This window comes from Dendrobates tinctorius, unplaced genomic scaffold (genome assembly GCF_039654945.1).
Source record: "Dendrobates tinctorius isolate UK_male_01 unplaced genomic scaffold, ASM3965494v1 ptg000103l, whole genome shotgun sequence".
Taxonomy (NCBI): Eukaryota; Metazoa; Chordata; class Amphibia; order Anura; family Dendrobatidae; genus Dendrobates; species Dendrobates tinctorius.
This window is the reverse complement of record NW_027361771.1, coordinates 13,044,614-13,071,593: the sequence shown is the minus strand read 5'-3', so window position 1 is coordinate 13,071,593 and position 26,980 is coordinate 13,044,614. Positions and strand designations below refer to the sequence as shown.

General features: G+C 43.8%; 1 protein-coding gene and 1 long non-coding RNA gene across 2 annotated transcripts in view; one reads left to right on the top strand and one right to left on the bottom strand.

The window, feature by feature from the left end:
- The window catches only part of LOC141099955 (lysosomal alpha-glucosidase-like), a 209,352-nt gene extending 200,794 nt beyond the window's left edge, over window positions 1-8,558 (bottom strand). Inside the window, exon 1 of the mRNA XM_073588086.1 lies at window positions 8,490-8,558. The gene's annotated coding sequence lies outside the window, so the exon portion shown is untranslated. The remainder of the gene's footprint in view (window positions 1-8,489) is intronic.
- LOC141099961 (uncharacterized) overlaps window positions 1-26,980 on the top strand; it is a 73,044-nt gene that overhangs the window by 34,076 nt on the left and 11,988 nt on the right. The window lies entirely within an intron of this gene.

The window sequence follows — 26,980 nt, the reverse complement described above, 5'->3', positions numbered from 1 at the left end:
CGACTTCAATTCAAAAATATTTCACGAATCCATTCATTCCTCAACCAAAAATCTGCAAAAACCCTAGTCCATGCCCTCATAATCTCTCGCCTTGACTACTGCAACCTCCTGCTCTGTGGCCTCCCCTCAAACACTCTCGTACCCCTCCAATCTATTCTAAACTCTGCTGCCCGACTAATCCACCTGTCCCCCCGCTATTCCCCAGCTTCTCCCCTCTGTCAATCCCTTCACTGGCTCCCCATTGCCCAGAGACTCCAGTACAAAACCCTAATCATGACATACAAAACCATCCACAACCTGGCTCCTCCATACATCTGCGACCTCGTCTCCCGGTACTTTCCTGCACGCAACCTCCGATCCTCACAAGATCTCCTTCTCTACTCCCCTCTTATCTCCTCTTCCCACAATCGCATACAAGATTTCTCTCGCGCATCACCCCTACTCTGGAACTCTCTACTACAACATATCAGACTCTCACCTACCATCGGAACCTTCAAAAAGAGCCTGAAGACCCACCTCTTCCGACAAGCCTATAACTTGCAGTAACCACCGATCGACCAAACCGCTGCATGACCAGCTCTACCCTCGTCTACTGTATTTTCACCCATCCCTTGTAGATTGTGAGCCTTCGCGGGCAGGGTCCTCTCTCCTCCTGTACCAGTTATGACTTTTATTGTTTAACATTATTGTACTTGTTTATATGTATACCCCTCCTTACATGTAAAGCGCCATGGAATAAATGGCGCTATAACAATAAATAATAATAATAATAATATGACTTAGGATAAAAGCCAAACCAGAATCTCAACTTGCAGGCACTGTGTTTCGGGGTACTGCCCCTCGTGAGTGCAAAGTGTGAGATCTGGTTTGGCTGTGTAAGAGGTGTCTGATTGTGATCCAAGTTTCATTGAATCCCTTATTCTCTCTACCCGTGAAATGTTCCCCATACCATTGGCTATAACACAACCCCAAAGCATGATTGATCCACCCCCATGCTTAATAGTTAACAAGATGTTCTTTTCCTGAAATTCTGTGCCCTTTTTTCTCCACCCATACCTTTGATCATTGTGGCCAGAGAGTTCTATTTTAACCTCATCGGTCCACAGGACTTGTTTACAAAATGCATCAGGCTTGTTTAAATATTCTTTTGCATACTTATGATGATTCTTCCATGAAGGCCATATTTGTGCAGGTGTCTCTGAAAAGTAGAACAATGTACAACAGCTCCAGAGTCTGCTAAATCTTTCAACGGTCTTTTTCTGTCTGTTTTGCCTCTCTAGCAATTCTACAAGCAGCTCACACTAGAATTTTGCTTGGTCTTCCAGACCTAATCTTGGCCACCACTGTTCCTGTTGACTGCCATTTCTTAATTACATTTTGAATTGAGGAAAGGGCATCTTAAAAACGGTTTGCTATCTTATTATAGCATTCTCCTGATTTGTGGGCTGCCACCATTTTCATTTTCAGTGTGCTAGGTAGCTGCTTAGAAGAACTCATGGCTACTGTTTTTTGACACAAGGTTAGAGGAGGCTGGGTTTTTATAATGCTGGGAAATTTGCATCACCTGGCCTTTCCTAACAATGATAGTGATCTTGCCATAAGGCTAATTAAGGTCTCAATCCTTGGTCAAAGTTATCTGAGCACATAAATCTCCAAGGATGTCTAAAATTTTTCATCTGCTCATTATCCTTTTTGTAATTTTTCAAATATAAAAGATGAAAATATATATTTTTTTTCCCAAAATACAAAGGAAATGTGTAATTATTAACTTTAAGCTTTTAGAGATGATTTCATCTTCAACTTGCTTAGCTGTTCACAACAACAGTAATTTTGACCAGGGGTGTCCAAACTTTTACATGCCATTGTACTGCGGTACTGTGCTTGTGATATGTATGCACACACATTATACAGTATACTTATATATACTGTAGGGATTCGCTCTGGTAGGCAATAGCCGGGCGGCAGTATCGAGGCAACACACAGGCATAAAGTCCAATTCCAGTGGTTTTAATGTCACTCAGTAACCAGCAGCTTAACCAAACATAGGGAAAACCAAAAACATACTCCAGCTTGGAGAACCACTGGTCCAAGACTCACCCCTTGCACGGGACGGGCGTAACTAAGCAGCTTTCAGGTCCTGCAGCATCCACCAGGTGCCATTCCCGGGGTTCTTCCGAGTCTTGCTGCGATAGTCCTGCAGCACGGGAATCCAGTATAAAAGTTTCAGGCTGAGTCCACACAAGTTCCTGTAGCTTCCAGAAACACACTCACACTGTGGTAATTACCAACCTCCATTACATAGGGCCTAACCCCTCCCACCAATGAGGTAGACACCACATGGGCTGATCACGTGACCCTGACATCATCGCAGGTCCCGTCTTTAGGGAAAAACCCGGCCAAACATTAATCTGTTTGGAGAAACATATCTTCCATCCAGTAAAACACCCTTTACTGTACCACATACCTCCCTCCTATGTTCAACCCCAAGGGGGTGGACACATGACATACAGTGAACTCTGGACAGGGCATCTGCATTCCCCTGTAGTCTGCCTGCATGATGTTCCACTGAAAATGTAACATTTTGTTGGGACAGGCACCTGTTGTGAGTTCATTTTTCCCTTCACCATTGAGGTCTGATGAACTCCCTCCTCTGGTGAAGGAAGGTAGTGAGGCTGATTACCAAACACCTGGGCAGCTAGATGATGACTGGGTGGCTGGAATTGAGGACTGGATATAAGGCTGCCGACGCCCTTCTTCCTGGCTGGTGATTTTCCTGCTGGATTCTTGGAGACCAGTCTGATTCCTGCATCTCAAAGCTAAGTTTTTCTGCTCTGCTTTGTACTCTTCAGTTTTGTTTTTGTTTTGCCTTGTTTTTTGGGAGTTCTGCCATCCCCGGCCAGGGGTGAGCTAAATCCCATTTTTGTCTCTGATCTGTTGATCTTTTGCTCTGTCTTCAGAATATACCTGAGTGCTGATATAGTCTTTTGAAGCCTAGCGACTTCAGGGCCTGTTTTTCCTATCAGTCGGTTGGCTCATTTTGATAGGATTTTTGCGGATGGCAGACAGCAGCTTTCCTGTCCTGTCCTATGTAGTTAGCTTGGGCCCCATCATTTGCTCAACCTATCTTTCTATCTGTGTTAGTGTTTTCATCTTGCTTCACCGTCATTATATGTTGGGGGCTGCCTATTGCTTTGGGGTCTGCTCTGGGGCAGTTTAGTTTTTCCCCTTTCTGTCTTTAGGCTATGTAGTTCTCCGGCTGTGATCGAGGGGTCTAGGGCACCGTAGGAACCCCCCACGGCTACTGCTAGTTGTTGTGGATAGGTCCAGGGGTCTGCAATCCGATAGCTGCCAACCTCTCTGGTTTTTCTGGACTTAGCTGGTATTTTGTTTTTTCCTCCTTCGGTGACTCATCATAACAGGAACCACCTGGTGACTCGGGCATTCCTCTCCTTAGCTTGACTCTTCCACATAAGAGGGGAATGATCTGTCACCAACCGAAATGTTCTCCCCAGCAAATAGTAGCGCAATGATTCCAGTGCCCACTTGATGGCCAGGCATTCTCTCTCCACAATACTGTATCGGGTTTCAGACGGGGTAAGCTTCCGGCTTAGGAAGCTAACGGGATGCTCTTCCCTGTTAACTTCCTGAGACAGCACAGCAGCGAGGCCTATCTCCGAGGCATCAGTCTGCACCACAAACTCTTTTTTGAAATTTGGAGTGATCAGGACTGGTGAACCACACAGTACCCCTTTTAATTTTGTAAAGGCCTCCTCTAACTGATCATTCCAGTGGACCATCTCAGATTTTTTCCCTTTTAAACAATCTGTTAAAGGCGTAGACAGGGTTGCAAAGTTGGGAATGAATCGCCTGTAATATCCCACTAAACCCAAAAAGGCTTTTACCTGTTTTGTTGTGAGGGGGTGGGGCCAGTTCTGAATTGCCTCTACTTTGTTTACTTGGGGCTTGAGAACTCCTCTCCCAATGACATACCCCAAGCACCGGGCTTCTTCCAACCCTATGGAAAACTTCTTTGGGTTGGCAGTTAGCCCTGCTTGTCGCAGAGAGTCTATCACTGCCTGTACTTTTGCTAAGTGGCTTTCCCAGTCGGTGCTGTACACAATATCGTCTAGATAGGCTGAGGCATAGCGGCGATGGGGACGGAGCACAATATCCATTAACCGCTGGAACGTTGCTGGTGTGCCATGCAACCCAAAGGGTAATACCTTATACTGGAACAGCCCCTCAGGTGTTACAAAAGCCGTTTTTTCCTTCGCCGCCTCTGTTAGGGGTACCTGCCAATAACCTTTTGTGAGGTCTAGAGTTGTAAAATACAGTGCTTGCCCAAAGTGCTCTATCAACTCGTCAACCCGGGGCATGGGGTAGGCGCCAAATTTTGAAATGTCCTTGAGTTTACTAAAATCATTACAGAATCTTAGAGACCCATCAGGCTTGGGTATTAGAACTATTGGGCTGGCCCACTCACTTTGAGACTCTTCTATGACCCCTAACTGTAGCATAGCTTTCACCTCTTCCGAGATGGCTTGTCGCCGGGCCTCAGGCACCCGATAAGGCTTTAGTCGGACCTTGGCCTGTGGCTCTGTGACAATGTCATGTTAGATTAGGGAGGTGCGTCCAGGGAGGTCCGAACAAACATCTGTATTTCGGCTAATGAACTCCCGGACCTCCTGAACCTGTCTAGGAGAAAAAGTATCTGCAATTTTGACCCCGAGTTGGGCTTCTCCTGCCTCGCCCCGAGGTAACGGAGCCTTTTCCATCTGAAACGCAGGCAGCGGACTATCCCCAACAAGGTGCCCTCTCTTTCCAGGGTTTAAGCAAATTAATATGGTAAACCTGTTCTGGCTTTCTCCGTCCTGGCTGGTGTACCTTGTAGTCTACTGGCCCCACCTTCTGCATGATCTTGTAGGGTCCCTGCCACTTTGCGAGAAATTTGCTATCTACGGTAGGCACAAGCACCAAAACCGGATCCCCAGGGCTAAAGGTTCTTACCCGAGCCTCCCGGTTATAGACCCGACTCTGTGAGCGTTGTGCTGCCTCCATATGTTCCCGGACCAAGGGTAGGACTGTCTCCATTCTCTCTTGCATTTTTGCAACATGTTCTATCACACTTTTGTGGTGGGTAGGTTGGTTCTCCCAGGCCTCTTTGGCTATATCTAGTAAGCCCTGCGGATGTCTGCCGTACAATAGTTCAAAGGGCGAGAACCCCGTAGATGCCTGAGGCACCTCCCATACTGCAAACAGCAAATATGGCAATAAGAGATCCCAGTCCTTCCCATCTTTGGAAACTGCCTTTTTTAACATGCTCGTCAGCGTCAAATTGAACCTTTCTACCAAACCATCTGTTTGGGCATGATAGACCGATGTGCGCAACTGTTTAACATTTAACAACCGGCAGAGTTCCTTCATAATTTTTGACATAAAGGGGGTTCCCTGGTCTGTTAAAATATCTTGCGGAATTCCCACCCGTGAAAACATACCCATGAGTTCCTTTGCTATAAGCTTAGCTGATGTGTGGCGCAGCGGAATGGCCTCAGGATATCGGGTAGCATAATCTAGAACTACAAGAATGTGTTGGTGTCCCCTTGCCGACTTATTGAAAGGCCCCACCAGGTCCATGGCCACTCTCTCGAAGGGTACCTCTATAATTGGCAAAGGCACCAAAGGGCTCCGAAAGTGAGGCTGGGGACTGGTTACCTGGCATACTGGACAGGAGCTACAGTACCGTTTAACTTCTTCATGAACCCCTGGCCAGTAAAATCGCTGCAGAATTCGGTCGAGGGTCTTCTTTTGGCCCAAATGCCCCCCAAGTACATGCGCTTGCGCTAAATCCATTACCAGCCTGCGATACGTCTGAGGTACCAGTAATTGTTCTACCATTTCCCCACGTATTTTCTCCACTCGGTACAACAAATCCTGGTTCAACTCAAAGCGCGGCCACACCATATCTGCCCCAGGTTGTTGGGGTTCGCTCTGGTAGGCAATAGCCGAGCGGCAGTAACGAGGCAACACACAGGCATAAAGTCCAATTCCAGTGGTTTTAAAGTCACTCAGTAACCAGCAGCTTAACCAAACATAGGGAAAACCAAAAACATACTCCAGCTTGGAGAACCACTGGTCCCAGACTCACCCCTTGCATGGGACGGGTGTAACTAAGTGACTGCCAGGTCCTGCAGCATCTGCCAGGTGCCATTCCCGGGGTTCTTCCGAGTCTTGCTGCGATAGTCCTGCAGCACGGGAATCCAGTATACAAGTTTCAGGCTGAGTCCACACAAGTTCCTCTAGCTTCCAGAAACACACTCACACTGTGGTAATTACCAACCTCCATTACATAGGGCCTAACCCCTCCCACCAGTGAGGTAGACACCACATGGGCTGATCACGTGACCCTGACATCATCGCAGGTCCCGTCTTTAGGGAAAAACCTGGCCAAACATTAATCTGCTGGGAGAAACATATCTTCCATCCAGTAAAACACCCTTTACTGTACCACAATACATATCTATATATATATAAAAACGAGTGTGTGTATGTGTGTGTATGTGTATGCGTATCGACGATGATGTCATAATGGTTGCCATGGCGATGATGATGTCATAATAGGATGCCATGGTGACAATGGTTACTATGATGCCATAATAGGTTGCCATAGCAATGATGATGTCATAAAGGTTGCCATGGTGAAGATGTCATAATGGTTGCCATGGTGACGATGATGTCATAATAGGTTGCCATGGTGATTATGTCATAATAGGTTGCCATTGTGATGATGATGTCAGAATGGTTGCAACCTATTACGACATCATAATCATCATGGCATGGGACTATGGGATGGAGGATATGTATGATGGGTATATAGGCACAGAACTATGGGATGGAGGATATGTATGATGGGTATATGGGCATGGGACTATAGGATGGAGGATCTGTATGATAGGTATATGGGCACTGGACTATTGGATGGCGGATATGTATGATGGGTATATGGGCACAGGACTATGGGATGGAGGATATGTATGATGGGTATATGGGTATATGGGAACGGGGCTATGGGATAGAGGATAATCAGTATAATTTGTTTTAACTAACCACTGTTAGTTACTATGCTTGGGCAACGACGGGCTCTTCAGCTACTATATATATATATATATATATATATATATATATATATATATATTTTGCAAGGTGACCGCTGGACACATAATGGCATAATGGATGGGAGATATGTATCACAGAGGCACTTGTCCTCTGTGATATAAACTGTGAGGAATGCATATAGTTAAAGAGGGATTAATCAGCCATGTTAGACCCAGCTCTAATTGTGAGCAGCTGATGAGTTAGGGCATTAGGGCATGTAGGCTGCTCACCTTATCTCCACGCCTGGGTGTGGACCACAAGGTAAAATGGAGTCTGTTTCTTTGACACATGGCATGTGTACCTGGAGTTAAGAAGACCTTCTTTGTGATGCTTCTAGACTAGATGCTACCCAACCTGTGTGCCCTGGGCTGTCTGAATCTGATCTGAATTTAATAGTTATATATTATGATAAACATAGTGTCCTTCTGACCTCCTCCCCCTTCCTCTCCTCCTACAGAAAAAGATTGGGCACAATCAGTCCTATCTGCTCCCTGACAGGAAATGGGAGCTACATTCTGAAGTCTGTAGTTTTTCAGAGCAGTTTGGAAGTGTAAATAACACCGGTGGGAATCTTGAGAGGCCTGGACCGGAGCCTGTTAGGACACCAAGACACTTCACTTTCACAGGCTCAGCTTGAAATTCACCTCTCTATGACAGACTGACCACAGTGCTGCGCTGCTTAGGGATGACTGGTGATAATACTGTAGGAGTGTGTGCGCAGCGGAGGTTGGATAGTGGATAGTCAGCTGCCTGTGACAATGACACTCCTCCTTATTGCTCCCTCTCTTTTTTTTTTCGCTATCATTGGCTTCTAAAAGGATTGTAGGTAAGGCAGTTTTCTAACCCTGCTTCCCAAAAGGTTTAAAGTACAAAACCTCTTCTCTTACATCACTTATTCAATTAATAATTAAAAGTTTGAAACATTTCAAATGCATTGACCTTTGTAAATTTGTAATGACCGATTAGTTAGGTCATCATTATAAATTAGTGTTTTTGGTTCTTCATTCTAGAAAAGTTACATAATAACTTTTAATGTACGCATGTGAATGATGACAACTCCTATTCCGCGCTCCAGAAGAAGTTGGCGTTGCACGAAAGCAACATAAACATTAATGAAAGTCTGCATTACCTTTTGAGCAGTACAACAATATTCTTACTCTTGTTCTCCATATACTAATGAAAATCATTCACTAAAGACTATTTGCAAGCAGTTTTTACTTTATATTATACAAATATATCTTATACTGTCCCTAATAGTTTCTAAAAAATAAAAGGCATCAATTTAGAACAAATTATAGACTTATACAAAGGTGTATTAAGATTTTGCATCTACATACCAATCCAGTCTTCACCTTTTCTGCCATCTGCTTACTATTAAAGCAGTTCCTTTAATAGTAGTAGATCAGGTGACTACCCTGGCAAAAGTGGTGATATAGCAAAAAAGTAATGAAGCTAGGGCATAGAGCACCACGGAAGAGCAATAAGCATACAAACATATTATCTGTTCTGATCAGACATGCGACTTAAGGAGTAATTAAATCTTTCAAGATCAATGTATCAGTTTTGCAACTTGACAATGAATGTTTGTACTTATAGCTTCACCTAAAATTTACCTTGCTTTTGGATGTATCAAAATTGCGAGAAACATTCACACATTATCACCAAGTGAATTAATATAGTTAATGTATTGGCAAAGGCAAAAAGATTACAAATTACCATACCATATTGTCAACCATTATATGCAAAGACAAAGCATACAAGATATTAAAATATGTTGTCAATAAGGACAAAATTATATATATATATATATATATATATATATTATATACAGTGAGGAAAATAAGTATTTGATACACTGCCGACTTTGCAAGTTTTCCCACCTATAAAGAATGGGGAGGTCTGTAATTATTGTACACTTCAACTGTGAGAGACAGCATCTTAAAAAAAAAAATCCAGAAAATCATATTGTATGATTTTAAAATTAATTTGCATTTTATAGCATGAAATAAGTATTTCATAAAATAGAAAGATAAAATTGAACCTCTTTACCCCCGAGGGTGGTTTGCATGTTAATGACCAAGCCAATTTTTACAATTCTGACCACTGTCCCTTTATGAGTAGTAACTCTGGAACGCATCCATGGATCCCCGTGATTCTGACACTGTTTTCTTGTGACATATTGTACTTCATGATAGTGGTACAATTTATTTGATATGACTTGCATTTATTTGTGGAAAAAAATGGAAATTTGGTGAAAATTTTGAAAATTTTGCAATTTTCCAACTTCACATTTTCATGCCCTTAAAACAGAGAAATGTGTCACACAAAATAGTTAATAAATAACATTTCCCATATGTCTACTTTACATCAGCACAATTTTGTAACCAAAATTTTTTTTTTAGGACGTTATAAGGGTTAAAAGTTGATCAGCGATTTCTCATTTTTACAACACCATTTTTTTTTTAGTGACCACAGCACATCTGAAGTCACTTTGAGTGGTCTATATGATAGAAAATACCCAAAAGTGACACCATTCTAAAAACTGCACCCCTGAAGGTGCTCAAAACCACATTCAAGAAGTTTATTAATCCTTCAGGTGCTTCACAGGAATTTTTGGAATGATTAAAAAAAATGAACATTTAACTTTTTTTCACAAAAACATTTACTTCAGATCCAATTTGTTTTATTGTACCAAAGGTAAAGGGAAAAACTGGACCCCAAAAGTTGGTGTACAATTTGTCCTGAGTATGCTGAGACCCCATATATGCAGGTAAACCACTGTTTGGGCATATGGCAGAGCTCAGAAGGAAAGGAGCGCCGTTTGACTTTTCAATGCAAAATTGGCTGGAATTGAGATCGGACGCCATGTCGCGTTTGGAGAGCCTCTGATGTGCCTAAACAGTGGAAACCCCCCACAAGTGACACCATATTGGAAACTAGACCCCCTAAGGAACGTATCTAGATGTGTGGTGAGCACTTTGACCCCAAGTGCTTCACAGAAGTTTATAATGTAGAATCGTAAAAATAAAAAAATCTTATTTTTTTCACAAAACTGAATTTTTCACAACCATTTTTTATTTTCCCAAGGGTAACAGCAGAAATTGGACCCCAAAATTTGTTGTGCAATTTGTCCTGAGTATGTCGATACCCCAAATGTTGGGGTAAACCACTGTTTGTGCGCATGGCAGAGCTTGGAAGGGAAGGAGCAGGAGTTTGACTTTTTCAACGCAGAATTGGCTGGAATTGGGATCAGATGCATGTCTCGTTTGGAGAGACCCCGATGTGCCTAAACAGTGGAAACCCCCCAATTCTAACTCCAATCCTAACTCCAACACACCCCTAAGGCCAGGTTCATACTGCGTTAAAGCAGTCCGTTCAATGCACAGCGTTGACTGACTGCGTTATCGCTATAGCAGAACGTGATTGCCTTATTCTATACCGCTAGCGCAGATGCTTCATCTGCGCTAGCGGTGACGGACCCTCGGACGCTGCAGCCTGTGTCGGAGAGTCTGTCACAGAATGACGGCACATTGCTAGCGCATGCCAATTATGGCATACGTTGGCGATGCGCCCGATAATGGGGGTTAATGGCAGCGTTAACGGATTGCGCTACATCGCGTTATGCCGCAGTGTAACGAAATCCATTAAACAGACTGCCTGAATGCAGTATGAACCCAGCCTAACCCTAATCCCAGACCTGTTAGGGCTGGTGGAATGCACCAAATAATAAAATAATAGTAAGGTGCGTTCACAGCCCAGGGTCCACCGTGCAGGGGTGGTAAACAGCTGCTTAGTAATGGCGGAATTATAAAGTGGTATACAAATGGTCACACGTGGGTTAACATCACCCGGTGTGAACAGAAGCGAACTCTGTTACGACACAGAGCCACACTACCACTGAGCATAAATGCTGGAGCTGTTAAACTCACAGCACTCGGCAAGACAGCGCTCAGTATGTGATCACAGAACTCAGCCCCAAGGGCATGAGGTCTGAGTCCATCTAGACCTACTGAGTGTGCGGGGTCACACCTGCGGATGCCTCTAATGAATGCTGACCACAGAGGAGTGCAGACAAAGCCACCGGTGGATGTTTATGCCAGTCTCTGACTCTACCTCTACCTGGACCTCAGCCTGGGCACTAGCAGGCTAGGTTACACAACACATGCGTACCAAGAGTAGGGATTTCCAATGAGTCATTCACCAGAAACATTCATACATGCATGCAACACTCACTCTGAGCTGAAGAAGGACCTGAGCATGTGACCTCCGATCTCCAATGAGAGATTGTCCCACGGCATGCTCAGTAGACCGAAAGGAGGACTTAGTCCCTGGAGTAGCTCGCTGCTGACCAGAATGCGTTGCTATAGCTTGACCAGAGGTGGCAGCAGCAACCAAACCCACACAGCTTCTCTGAGCAGAGCACCGGGATCGACGAGTCTGCTGAGCAGCCTCCCCTATGGCCGGAGAGGAATGGGAGACTGCCGAGTGCAAGGCTCGGGATGCCTGCTGTGCAGCGACAGTAACCCGATGCCTAACAAGCCCTAAGCATAACCCTAACCCTAATCCCAGCCCTAACTCTAATCCTAACTTTAGCCCCAACCCTAATCCTAACTTTAATCCTAACCCTAATGGGAAAATGGAAATAAATACATTTTTTGTATTTTATTATTTTTTCCTAACTAAGCGGGTGATAAAGGGGGGTTTGATTTACTATTTATAGCGTGTTTTTATGTTTGGCTGCTGTCACACACTAAAAAATGTTTTTTACTGCAAAACAATAGTTTTTGCATCACCACATTTTGAGAGCTATAATTTGTCTATATTTTGGCCCACAGAATCATGTGAGGTCTTGTTTTTTGCAGGACGAGTTGACATTTTTATTGATAACATTTTTGGGCACATTACATTTTTTGACCGCTTTTTATTCCAATTTTTGGGAGCCAGAATGAACAAAAAAACAGCAATTATTGAATTTCTTTGGGGGGGCATTTATACCATTCTGCGTGTTGTACAATTGATAAAACAGTTTTATTATTCAGTTCAGTACGATGACAGCGATACCTCATTTATATCATTTTTATTTAGATCTTTTTTTATGTTTAGGCGCTTTTATACAATAAAAACTATTTTGTATAAAAAATTATTATTTTTGCATTGCTTTATTCTAAGAGCTATAACTTTTTTATTTTTCCGGTGATGGAGCTATGTGGCGGCTTGTTTTTTGCTGGACATTCAATGTTTTCAGCGGTTCCACGTTTATCTTTTTGATCACGTGTTATTCCACTTTTTGTTCGGTGGTATGATGATAAAGCATTGTTTATTTGCCTTGTTTTTTTAATGGTGTTCACTAAAAGGGTTAACCAGTTTTATAGGTCGGATCATTACGGACGTGGCGATACTAAATATCTGTACTTTAATTGTTTAGATTTTTTTATTCAAATATTAATTTAATGATGGAATAAATATTGATTTTTTTTATTATTATTTTGTAATATTTTTACAATTATTTTAAAAAAATGTATATCATTCTTATTTTTACACTGTGTCCCACTATGGGACAATCATTTTGTGCAGGATGATCACTTATATGGCATTCAGATCTGCATGCCATATAAGCTGTCAGCACTGCATTCTGTGCACACTGACTTCAGAGACTTCCTGACATGCACTGTGCATGACAGGAAGTCTCTGAGCTCTGGTAACCCGGATGTCATCATGACGACATCGGATTACCATGGGAGCAATCGGGACCCCGTGTCATGCCGCAGGATCTCCAGTCCAAAGGCAGAGGGGATGTCACAGCTGACAGCCCCTCTGCCTGCTCCCGGAATGCTGCGATCATGTTTGATCGTAGTTCCAGGGGTTAAAGTGCCGGGAGCGGTCCGTGACCATTCCTGACACTTAGTGCGTGGCTGATCGCATATGACGAACTATCCCGTCCATGGTCATTAAGGCCCGGGGCACATGAACAGGATAGTATGTCATATGTCGGAGAGGGGTTAATATTTGGTACAGAAACTTTTGTTTGCAATTACAGAAGTCAAACATTTCCTGTAGTTCTTGGCCAAGTTGGCACACATTGCAGCAGGAATATTGGCCCACTCCTCCATACAGATCTTCTCCAGATCTTTCAGATTTAGGGGCTGTCGCTGGGCAACATTGAGTTTCAGCTCCCTCCAAAGATTTTCGATTGGATTCAGGTCTGGAGACTGATTAGGCCACTCTAGGACTTTGAAATGCTTCTTACGGAGTTGCTTTGGCTGTGTATTTTGGGTCATTGACATGCTGAGAGACCCAGCCCCGACCCATCATCAACGCTCTTACTGAGGGGAGGAGGTTATTGGCCAAAATCTCACAATACATGACCCCATCCATCCTCCCTTCAATATGATACATCGTTCTGTCCCCTTTGCAGAAAACCACCCCCAAGGTTTGACGTTTCCCCCACCATGCTTCATGGTTGGGACGGTGTTCTTCTTCTTCCTACAGGTACGGTGAGTGAAGTTGATACCAAAAAGTTCTATTTTGGTCTCCTCTGACCACTTGACCTTCTTCCATACCTCCTGTGGATTGTCTAAATGGTCATTAGTGAACTTCAAACAGGCCTGGACATGTTGCATGAGCAGGGGGACCTTGCTTGCCCTACAGGATTTTAATTCATGGTGGCGTATTATGTTACTAATGGCAAAGTTTTGCACTGTAGTCTCAGCTATCTTCTGGTCATTGACAAGGTTATTCCATGTAGTTCTGGATTGATTCCTGACTTTTCTCAGAATCAACCTTACCGCACGAGTCGAAATCTTGCATGGAGCCGAGCCACAGTCCTCTTGTGAGTGTGATTGATTGATTGTGCAATTAATTTCATGCAATAAAATGCAATCTAATGATTTAAAAATCATACAATATGAATTTCTGATTTTCATTTTTAGATTCTGCCTCTCAGGTTGAAGTGTGGCTATGATAAAAATTACTGACCTCTCCATTTTTTTTGTGGGTGGGAAAGCTTGCAAAATTGTCAGTGTATGAAATACTTATTTTGCCCACTTTGGATGTGTGCGTGTGTATGTATGTGTGTGTGTATATATATATATATATATATACCGTATATACTCGAGTATAAGCTGACCCGAGTATAAGCCGACCCCCCTAATTTTGCCACAAAAAACTGGGAAAACTTATTGACTCGAGTATAAGCCCAGGGTGGAAAATGCAGCAGCTACTGGTAAATTTTAAAAATAAAAATAGATACCAATAAAAGTAAAATTAATTGAGACATCAGTAGGGTAAATGTTTTTGAACATCCATATTGAATCAGGAGCCCCACATAATGCTCCATACAGTTCATGATGGCCCCATAAGGTGATCCATACAAAATACACACCATATAATGCTCCATAAAGGTTAATAATGGCCCATAAGATGTTCCATAGAATAATATGCCCCATATGCTGCTCCATAAAGGTTATGGCCCCATAAGATGTTCCATAGATTATGCCCCCAATAAGATGCTTCATAGATTATGCCCCCAGATGCTGCCTCCATAAGATGCTCCATAGATTATGCCCTCATATGCTGCCCCCATAAGATGCTCCATAGATTATGCCCCCATATGCTGCCCCCATAAGATGCTCCATAGATTATGCCCCCATATGCTGTCCCCATAAGATGCTCCATAGATTATGCCCCCATATGCTGCCCCCAAAGATGCTCCATAGATTATGCCCCCATATGCTGCCCCCATAAGATGCTACATAGATTATGCCCCCATATGCTGCCCCATAAGATGCTCCATAGATTATGCCCCTATATGCTGCCCCCATAAGATGCTCCATAGATTATGCCCCTATATGCTGCCCCCATAAGATGCTCCATAGATTATGCCCCTATATGCTGCCCCCATAAGATGCTCCATAGATTATGCCCTATATGCTGCCCCCATAAGATGCTCCATAGATTATGCCACCATATGCTGCCCCCATAAGATGCTCCACAGATTATTCCCCTATATGCTGCCCCCATAAGATGCTCCATAGATTATGCCCCTATATACTGCCCCCATAAGATGTTCCATAGATTATGCCCCTATATGCTGCCCCCATAAGATGCTCCATAGATTATGCCCCATAAGATGCTCCATAGATTATGTCACCATATGCTGCCCCCATAAGATGCTCCACAGATTATTCCCCTATATGCTGCCCCCATAAGATGCTCCATAGATTATGCCCCTATATACTGCCCCCATAAGATGCTCCACAGATTATGCCCCTATATGCTGCCCCCATAAGATGTGCCATAGATTATGCCCCTATATGCTGCCCCCATAAGAAGCTCCATAGATTATGCCTCTATATGCTGCCCCATAAGATGCTCCATAGATTATGGCCCTATATGCTGCCCTCATAAGATGCTCCATAGATTATGCCCCCATGTGCTGCCGCGCTGTTGCATTTAAAAATAAAAAAATAACATACTCACCTCTCAGTCGCTGGGTGTCAGGGGCCGGTATCACTGCTGGCACCTGAGATATTCTCCTGTCCCCCGGTCCATCGCTGCTTGCTGCTGTCTGGCACGTCATCTGTCAGTGACGTTCAGACTGCAGGGGGCGTGGCATGCACTAACCACGTCACCGTGCCCTCTGCTGTCTGAACGTCACTAATAGATGACGTGCCAGACAGCAGCAAGCAGCGATGGACCGGGGGGACAGGTGAATATCGCTATACTTACCTGTCCTGGCATGGTCTCTGCAGCTCCCAGCTTCTCCGCAATCTCCCTTCCTGCCTTCAGCGGTCACGTGGTACCGCTCATTAAACTAATGAATATGCGCATATTCATGAGTTTAATGATTGGTACCATGTGACCGCTGAAGGAAGGAAGGGAGATCGCGGAGAAGCTGGGGGCTGCAGAGACCGTGCCAGAATGGGTAAGTATGACCTGACACCCCCGCCCCCCCTCCCCCTCCGACCCCCTGGTATATGAGTCGAATATAAGCCAAGAGAGGGGACTTTCAGCCCCAAAAAATGGGCTGAAAATCTCAGCTTATATTCGAGTATGTACGGTATAGATATACACAGTACTGACCAAAAGTTTGGACACACCTTCTCATTCAAAGAGTTTTCTTTATTTTAATGACTATGAAAATTGTACATTCACGCTGAAGGCATAAAAACTATGAATTAACACATGTGGAATTATATAATTAACAAAAAAGGGTGAAACAACTGAAAATATGTCTTATATTCTAGGTTCTTCAAAGTAGCCACCTTTTGCTTTGATTACTGCTTTGCACACTCGTGGCTAGAGTTGAGCGATACCGTCCGATACTTCAAAGTATCGTATCGGATGGTATCGGCCGATCTTTAAAAAAAGTATCGGTATCGCCGATTCCGATACCGGAAGTCCCATTCAAGTCTATGGGACTTCCGGTATCGGAATAAGAAAAACCCTTTCCTGCCCTTGTACAGCCTCTCTGGGGTCTGTACGGGCCTTTCGGGGGGCTGTGCCGGCCTGCCAGGGGGTCTGTGCAGGCTCCGGTGGTCTATGCCGGCCTGCCGGGGGGCTGTGCCGGCCTGCCGGTGGTCTGTGCAGGCTCCGGTGGTCTGTGCCGGCCTGCCGGTGGTCTGTGCAGGCTCCGGGGGGCTGTGCCGGCCTGCCGGTGGTCTGTGCAGGCTCCGGGGGGCTGTGCAGGCATCGTCCGATGGGACTACAAGTCCCATCGGGCGATGCCTGCTACCATGACAGTGATTGACACATTAGCCAATGATGGGACAGTAGTAGTCCCATCATCCGGCTAATGTGTTAAATGTAAAAAAAAAAAAAAATTACATGCTACATACATACAACATGCATACTACATACATGCTACATTCATACTACATACTACATACATGCTACATACATACTACATATATACTACATGCATGCTACATACATACTGCATGCTACATACATACTACATGCTACATACATACTACATATATACTACATGCATGCTACATACATACTACATGCTACATACATACCACATACATACTACATATATACTACATGCATGCTACATACATACTACATGCTACATACATACCACATATATACTACATACATACTACATATATACTGCATGCTACATACATACTACATGCTACATACATACTACATATATACTACATGCATGCTACATACATACTACATGCTACATACATACCACATACATACTACATATATACTACATGCATGCTACATACATACTACATGCTACATACATACCACATATATACTACATACATACTACATATATACTGCATGCTACATACATACTACATATATACTACATGCATGCTACATACATACTACATACCACATACATACCACATACATACTACATACATACTACATACATACTACATGCTACATACATACTACATGCTACATACATACTACATATATACTACATGCATGCTACATACATACTACATACCACATACATACTACATACATACTACATGCTACATACATACTACATGCTACATACATACTACATATATACTACATGCATGCTACATACATACTACATATATACTACATGCATGCTACATACATACTACATGCTACATGCATGCTACATACATACTACATACATACTACATGCTACATACATACCACATATATACTACATACATACAATACATTCATACAATACATACATAGACATACAGTACATATAACATAGAGTAACATACTTACCAATACTTGTCACATTGTTCCCCGAAGCCATTGTCGTCTACGGAATAAATATTAACATAACAAACCACAAAAATACTCACCCACGATCCGAAGCAGTCCACGAGTGTGTCCCACGACGATCTTGGGTAGAGAACTGCAGCATCAGATGATGCTGCCGTTCTCTACGGGCTGCAGGAATCTAATGACGGAAGGTAGGTATCCTTCCGCACTGTATTCCTCCGCCACTTAAAAAAAAAAAGTCCCTAGTCTCACTTTATGCCATTGCTGTGTGGGAAATTCCCACGCAGCAATGGCATAAAGTGAGACTAGGGACTTTTTTTTTTTTAAGTGGCGGAGGAATACAGTGCGGAAGGATACCTACCTTCCGTCATTGGATTCCTGCAGCCCGTAGAGAACGGCAGCATCATCTGATGCTGCAGTTCTCTACCCAAGATCGTCGTGGGACACACTCGTGGACTGCTTCGGATCGTGGGTGAGTATTTTTGTGGTTTGTTATGTTAATATTTATTCCGTAGACGACAATGGCTTCGGGGAACAATGTGACAAGTATTGGTAAGTATGTTACTCTATGTTATATGTACTGTATGTCTATGTATGTATTGTATGAATGTATTGTATGTATGTAGTATATATGTGGTATGTATGTAGCATGTAGTATGTATGTAGTATGTATGTAGCATGCATGTAGCATGTAGTATGTATGTAGCATGCATGTAGTATATATGTAGTATGTATGTAGCATGTAGTATGTATGTAGCATGTAGTATGTATGTAGTATGTATGTAGTATGTATGTGGTATGTATGTGGTATGTAGTATGTATGTAGCATGCATGTAGTATATATGTAGTATATATGTAGTATGTATGTAGCATGTATGTAGCATGTAGTATGTATGTAGCATGCATGTAGTATATATGTAGTATATATGTAGTATGTATGTAGCATGCATGTAGTATATATGTAGTATGTATGTAGCATGTAGTATGTATGTAGCATGTAGTATGTATGTAGCATGTAGTATGTATGTGGTATGCAGTATGTATGTAGTATGTATGTAGTATATATGTAGTATGTATGTAGTATGTATGTAGTATGTATGTAGTATATATGTAGTATGTATGTAGCATGTAGTATGTATGTAGCATGCATGTAGTATGTATGTAGTATTTTTTTTTTTTTTTTTTTTTTTTTTTTTTTAACATTTAACACATTAGCCGGATGATGGGACTACTACTGTCCCATCATTGGCTAATGTGTCAATCACTGTCATGGTAGCAGGCATCGCCCGATGGGACTTGTAGTCCCATCGGACGATGCTTGCACAGACCCCCGGACATCAGCACAGCCCCCCGGCAGGCCGGCACAGCCCCCCGGCAGGCCGGTACAGACCCCCACAGGGTGCACAGACCACCGGCAGGCCGGCACAGCCCCCCGGCAGACCGGTACAGACCCCGGGCAGTCCACACAGCCCCCCGGCAGGCCGGCACAGCCCCCCGGCAGGCCGGCAGAGACCCCCGGAAGGCCCGAAATGACGGCGCATCATGATGCGCACACACCGCGCATCATGATGACGTCAGGCCGTCAATCAACTGAACTTCCGATTCCGATGCCGAATTCCGATATTGAAAAAATATCGGAAGTCGGTATCGGAATTCCGATACAGCAAGTATCGGCCGATACCCGATACTTGCGGTATCGGAATGCTCAACACTACTCGTGGCATTCTCTTGATAAGCTTCAAGAGGTAGTCACTGGAAATGGTCTTCCAACAGTCTTAAAGGAGTTCCCAGAGATGCTTAGCACTTGTTGGCCCTTTTGTCTTCACTCTGCGGTACAGCTCACCCCAAACCATCTCGATTGGGCTCAGGTCTGGTGACTGTGGAGGCCAGGTCATCTGGCGTAGCACCCCATCACTCTCCTTCTTGGTCAAATAGCCCTTATACAGCCTGGAGGTGTGTTTGAGGTCATTGTCCTGTTGAAAGATAAATGATGGTCCAACTAAACGCAAACCAGATGGAATAGCAAGCCACTGCAAGATGCTGTGGTAGCCATGCTGGTTCAGTATGCCTTCAATCTAATATATAAAGCTCAAAGTGTGTATGTATGTGTGTATGTGTGTATGTCCGGGATAGGCATCCGCACCGTCGCAGCTACAGCCACAAAATTGGGCACAGTCACACGTCTGGACCCTGAGAGCGTCCTAAGCTATGTTGTGAGTCGAAATTTTAACCCCGCGCATTCCAATTCACCAAACAATTTTGCCCCTATCTACATACTGGGGAAAAAGTGTGTGCGCGTCAAGCCCCGCCCTCATTATGATGTCATAATGCCCCTATTTGCATAATGGGAAAGCAGTGTGTGCGTATCAAGCCCCGCCACTCATTATGATGTCATAATGGTTGACTATGGGATGGAGGATGTGTGATGGGTATATGGGCACTGGACTATGGGATGGCGGATATGTATGATGGGTATATGGGCAAGGGACTATGGGATGGAGGATATGTATGATGGTATATGGGCATGGGACTAGAGATGAAGGATGTGGGATGGGTATATGGGCACGGGACTATGGGATGGCGGATATGTATGACGGGTATATGGGCACGGGACTATGGGATGGAGGATATGTATGATGGGTATATGGGCACAGGACTATGGGATGGAAGATATGTATGATGGGTATATGGGCATGGGACTATGGGATGGAGGATATGTATGATGGGTATATGGGCACGGGCCTATGGGATGGAGGATGTGTGATGGGTATATGGGCATGGGACTATGGGATGGCGGATATGTATATGGGCACGGGACTATGGGATGGAGGATGTGTGATGGGTATATGGGCACGGGACTATGGGATGGAGGATATGTATGATGGGTATATGGGCACGGGACTATGGGATGGAGGATATGTATGATAGGTATATGGGCATGGGACTATGAGATGAAGGATGTGTGATGGGTATATGGGCACTCGACTATGGGATGGCGGATATGTATGATGGATATATGGGCACGGGACTATGAGATGGAGTATATGTATGATGGGTATATGGGCATGGGACTATGGGATGGAGGATATGTATGATGGGTATATGGGCACGGGCCTATGGGATGGAGGATTTGTGATGGGTATATGGGCACGGTACTATGGGATGGCGGATATGTATATGGGTACGGGACTATGGGATGGAGGATGTGTGATGGGTGTATGGGCACTGGACTATGGGATGGAGGATATGTATGACGGATATATGGGCACGGGACTATGGGATGGCGGATATGTATGATGGGTATATGGGCACTCGACTATGGGATGGCGGATATGTATGATGGGTATATGGGCACGGGACTATGGGATGGCGGATATGTATGATCGGTATATGGGCACGGAACTGTGGGATGGAGGATATGTATGATGGGTATATGGGCATGGGACTATGGGATGGAGGATATGTATGATGGGTATATGGGCACGGGCCTATGGGATGGAGGATATGTGATGGGTATATGGGCACGGTACTACGGGATGGCGGATATGTATATGGGCACGGGACTATGGGATGGAGGATGTGTGATGGGTATATGGGCACGGTACTACGGGATGGCGGATATGTATATGGGCACGGGACTGTGGGATGGAGGATATGTATGATGGGTATATGGGCATGGGACTATGGGATGGAGAATATGTATGATGGGTATATGGGCATGGGACTATGGGATGGAGAATATGTATGATGGGTATATGGGCATGGGACTATGGTATGGAGGATATGTATGATGGGTATATGGGCACGGGCCTATGGGATCGTGGATATGTATGATGGGTATATGGGCACAGGACTATGGGATGGAGGATAATTAGAATTTGTTATAACTAACCACAGTTAGTTACTATGCCCGGGCAGCGCCGCGCTCTTCAGCTAGTTTTGAATAAATCCCCAACAGTGTCACCAGCAAAGCACCCCCACACCATCACACCTCCTCCTCCATGATTCATGGTGGGAACCAGGCATGTAGAGTCCATCCGCTCACCTTTACTGCGTCGCACAAAGACACGGTGGATGGAACCAAAGATCTCAAATTTGGACTCATCAGACCAAAGCACAGATTTCCACTGGTCTAATGTCCATTCCTTGTGTTCTTTAGCCCAAATAAGTCTCTTCTGCTTGTTGCCTCTCCTTAGCAGTGGTTTCCTAGCAGCTATTTTACCAGGAAGGCCTGCTGCACAAAGTCTCCTCTTAACAGTTGTTGTAGAGATGTGTCTGCTGCTAGAACTCTGTGTGGCATTGACCTGGTCTCTAATCTGAGCTGCTCTTAACCTGCGATTTCTGAGGCTGGTGACTCGGATGAACTTATCCTCTGCAGCAGACGTGACTCTTGGTCTTCCTTTCCTGGGGCAGTCCTCATGTGAGCCAGTTTCTTTGTAGCGCTTGACGGTTTTTGCCACTGCACTTGGGGACACTTTCAAAGTTTTTCCAATTTTTCAGACTGACTGACCTTCATTTCTTAAAGTAATGATGGCCACTCATTTTTCTTTACTTAGCTGCTTTTTTCTTGCCATAATACAAATTCTAACAGTCTATTCAGTAGGACTATCAGCTGTGTATCCACCAGACTTCTGCACAACACAACTGATGGTTCCAACCCCATTTATAAGGCAAGAAATCCGACTTATTAAACCTGACAGGGCACACCTGTGAAGTGAAAACCATTTCCGTTGACTACCTCTTGAAGCTCATCAAGAGAATGCCAAGAGAGTGCAAAGCAGTAATCAAAGCAAAAGGTGGCTACATTGAAGAACCTAGAATATAAGACATACAGTATTTTCAGTTGTTTCACACTTACTTGTTAATTATATAATTCCACATGTTAATTCATAGTTTTGATGCCTTCAGAGTGAATCTACAATTTTCATAGTCATGAAAATAAAAACCGTTTGCATGAGAAGGTGTGTCCAAACTTTTGGTCTGTACTGTGTGTGTGTATATATATATATATATATATATATACACTCACTGGCCACTTTATTAGGTACACCATGCTAGTAAGGGGTTGGACCCCCTTTTGCCTTCAGAACTGCCTCAATTCTTCGTGGCAGAGATTCAACAAGGTGCTGGAAGCATTCCTCAGAGATTTTGGACCATATTGACATGATGGCATCACACAGTTGGCGCAGATTTGTCGGCTGCACATCCCTGATGCGAATCTCCCGTTCCACCTCATCCCAAAGATGCTCTATTGGATTGAGATCTGGTGACTGAGGAGGCCATTTGAGTACAGTGAACTCATTGTCATGTTCAAGAAACCAATCTGAGATGATTCGAGCTTTATGACATGGCGCATTATCCTGCTGAAAGTAGCCATCAGATGTTGGGTACATTGTGGTCATAAAGGGATGGACATGGTCAGCAACAATACTCAGGTAGGCTGTGGCGTTGCAACGATGCTCAATTGGTACCAAGGGGCCCAAAGAGTGCCAAGAAAAAATTCCCCACACCATGACACCACCACCACCAGCCTGAACCGTTGATACAAGGCAGGATGGATCCATGCTTTCATGTTGTTTACGCCAAATTCTGACCCTACCATCCGAATGTCGCAGCAGAAATCGAGACTCATCAGACCAGGCAACGTTTTTCCAATCTTCTCCTGTCCAATTTCGATGAGCTTGTGCAAATTGTAGCCTCAGTTTCCTGTTCTTAGCTGAGAGGAGTGGTACCCAGTGTGGTCTTCTGCTGCTGTAGCCCATCTGCCTCAAAGTTCGACGCACTGTGCGTTCAGAGATGCTCTTCTGCCTACCTTGGTTGTAACGGGTGGCAATTTGAGTCACTGTTGCCTTTCTATCAGCTCGAACCAGTCTGCCCATTCTCCTCTGACCTCTGGCATCAACAAGGCATTTCCGGCCACAGAACTGCCGCTCACTGGTTTTTTTTTCTTTTTCGGACCATTCTCTGTAAACCCTAGAGATGGTTGTGTGTGAAAATCCCAGTAGATCAGCAGTTTCTGAAATTCTCAGACCAGCCCTTCTGGCACCAACAATCATGCCACGTTCAAAGGCACTCAAATCACCTTTCTTCCCCATACTGATGCTCGGTTTGAACTGCAGGAGATTGTCTTGACCATGTCTACATGCCTAAATGCACTGAGTTGCCGCCATGTGATTGGCTGATTAGAAATTAAGTCTTAACACACAGTTGGACAGGTGTACCTAATAAAGTGGCCAGTGAGTGTATATATATATATATATATATATACAGTGGGGCAAAAAAGTATTTAGTCAGTCGGCAATAGTGCAAGTTCCACCACTTAAAAAGATGAGAGGCGTCTGTAATTTACATCATAGGTAGACCTCAACTATGGGAGACAAACTGAGAAAAAAAAATCCAGAAAATCACATTGTCTGTTTTTTTTTTCATTTTATTTGCATATTATGGTGGAAAATAAGTATTTGGTCAGAAACAAAATTTCATCTCAATACTTTGTGATATGTCCTTTGTTGGCAATGACAGAGGTCAAACGTTTTCTGTAAGTCTTCACAAGGTTGCCACACACTGTTGTTGGTATGTTGGCCCATTCCTCCATGCAGATCTCCTCTAGAGCAGTGATGTTTTTGGCTTTTCGCTTGGCAACACGGACTTTCAACTCCCTCCAAAGGTTTTCTATATGGTTGAGATCTGGAGACTGGCTAGGCCACTCCAGGACCTTGAAATGCTTCTTACGAAGCCACTCCTTCGTTGCCCTGGCGGTGTGCTTTGGATCATTGTCATGTTGAAAGACCCAGCCACGTTTCGTTTTCAATGCCCTTGCTGATGGAAGGAGGTTTGCACTCAAAATCTCACGATACATGGCCCCATTCATTCTTTCATGTACCCGGATCAGTCGTCCTGGCCCCTTTGCAGAGAAACAGCCCCAAAGCATGATGTTTCTACCACCATGCTTTACAGTAGGTATGGTGTTTGATGGATGCAACTCAGTATTCTTTTTCCTCCAAACACGACAAGTTGTGTTTCTACCAAACAGTTCCAGTTTGGTTTCATCAGACCATAGGACATTCTCCCAAAACTCCTCTGGATCATCCAAATGCTCTCTGCAGTTCATTCACTAGGTCCCCCCGCGTGGTTCTGGGATTTTTGCTCACCGTTCTTGTGATCATTCTGACCCCACGGGGTGGGATTTTGCGTGGAGCACCAGATCGAGGGAGATTATCAGTGGTCTTGTATGTCTTCCATTTTCTAATTATTGCTCCCACAGTTGATTTCTTCACTCCAAGCTGGTTGGCTATTGCAGATTCAGTCTTCCCAGCCTGGTGCAGGGCTACAATTTTGTTTCTGGTGTCCTTTGACAGCTCTTTGGTCTTCACCATAGTGGAGTTTGGAGTCAGACTGTTTGAGGGTGTGCACAGGTGTCTTTTTATACTGATAACAAGTTTAAACAGGTGCCATTACTACAGGTAATGAGTGGAGGAAAGAGGAGACTCTTAAAGAAGAAGTTACAGGTCTGTGAGAGCCAGAAATCTTGATTGCTTGTTTCTGACCAAATACTTATTTTCCACCATAATATGCAAATAAAATGAAAAAAAAACAGACAATGTGATTTTCTTGATTTTTTTTTTTCTCAGTTTGTCTCCCATAGTTGAGGTCTACCTATGATGTAAATTACAGACGCCTCTCATCTTTTTAAGTGGTGGAATTTGCACTATTGCTGACTGACTAAATACTTTTTTGCCCCACTGTATATAAATATAAATATTTATATACAGTATATATTACAAAATGTATACTAGTACAACACCTTGGTTCTGATTCATGTGGCATAAATTGCTTTGAAAAGTTCTGCAAAAATTTTGCAACTTTTGGTGTTTTCATGCCAGTTTCTCCAAGCTTTACCAAAATGATGAGCTTTGGAAATTGCTATGGTATAGATCTTACAATGTTCCCTGCCTCTTTTAAGGCATGAGCAAGGCTTTGTTGAATTAGGCCTAATCGATATACCCATTCTAATTAGACACAACACTGTGCAGCATATAGGAAGATATAAACCCTTTTGCATAAGAGCCTGTTTTTACCTTTTTGACCAGGCAAATTTTTTAAATTCTGAACAATGTCACTTTATGTGGTAATAACTCTGGAACACTTCAATGTATCCCAGTGATTCTGAGACTGTGTTTTCATGACATTAGAGTGGAGCGAAACGGGTCGGTCAAATTGATAAGTTGCCGACTTTCGCTAAAGTCGGGTTTCGCCGATCGAAACCCGACCATAGCGTGAAGTCGGCCATGAGGTCGCCGACCCGCGCGCCAAAGTCACCTTTCCCATGATGCTTCCAGCGCCTTTTCTCAGCCAATCATCAAGGATGCACACTGTGGGCAACATGATGACATCGGCAGCGGCCACCACCATCTTAGAGAAGGGCATTCGTGTGATTGGCTTGCTTTGTGTGGCATCACAGTGGCTATAAAAGCCCTGACCGCCAACCACCATGTTACTTCTGCCAATCTTAGCATAGGGAGACGTTGCTGCTGCTGATTCTCAATAGGGAGAGCGTTAGGCAACAAAGAAAAAAAACTGTGCTTCTTCTGATAGCGATTTCAACTGTACAGTTAGTGTGCAGTGACAGGGGAGGATTTTTGTGTGTGCAGCAGCGCTGGTGGTTATTAGGCTGCCTTATAAGACTACCTGATAGCTGCATTGCTGTGTGCACACTGCTTTTTTAAAAGCAAAAAAACTTTTGTTCTGATTTTCTGCACAGTTACAGAGCATTCATTTTTTCACACACCGTGCAGAGGTGTACGCTCCTCACACACTACCATGTGCCCATGTACCGGCTGGTATCACGGACATATACATGCTATCTGTGTGTGACTTCGTAAAAAAATAGACAGAGATTTTAAATTTTCCATACAAACACTGTACAGAGCTGTCCGCTTCGCAAACAGTATCGTATATCTGCTGTTTGTATTGCGGTCAAATCTATACAGAGACAGCGTGTGTGTGAGACTCCATAAATACATATGTGGACATTTCAATTTTTCCATACACCATATAGAGCTGTCCACTTGTCAAACAGTATCGT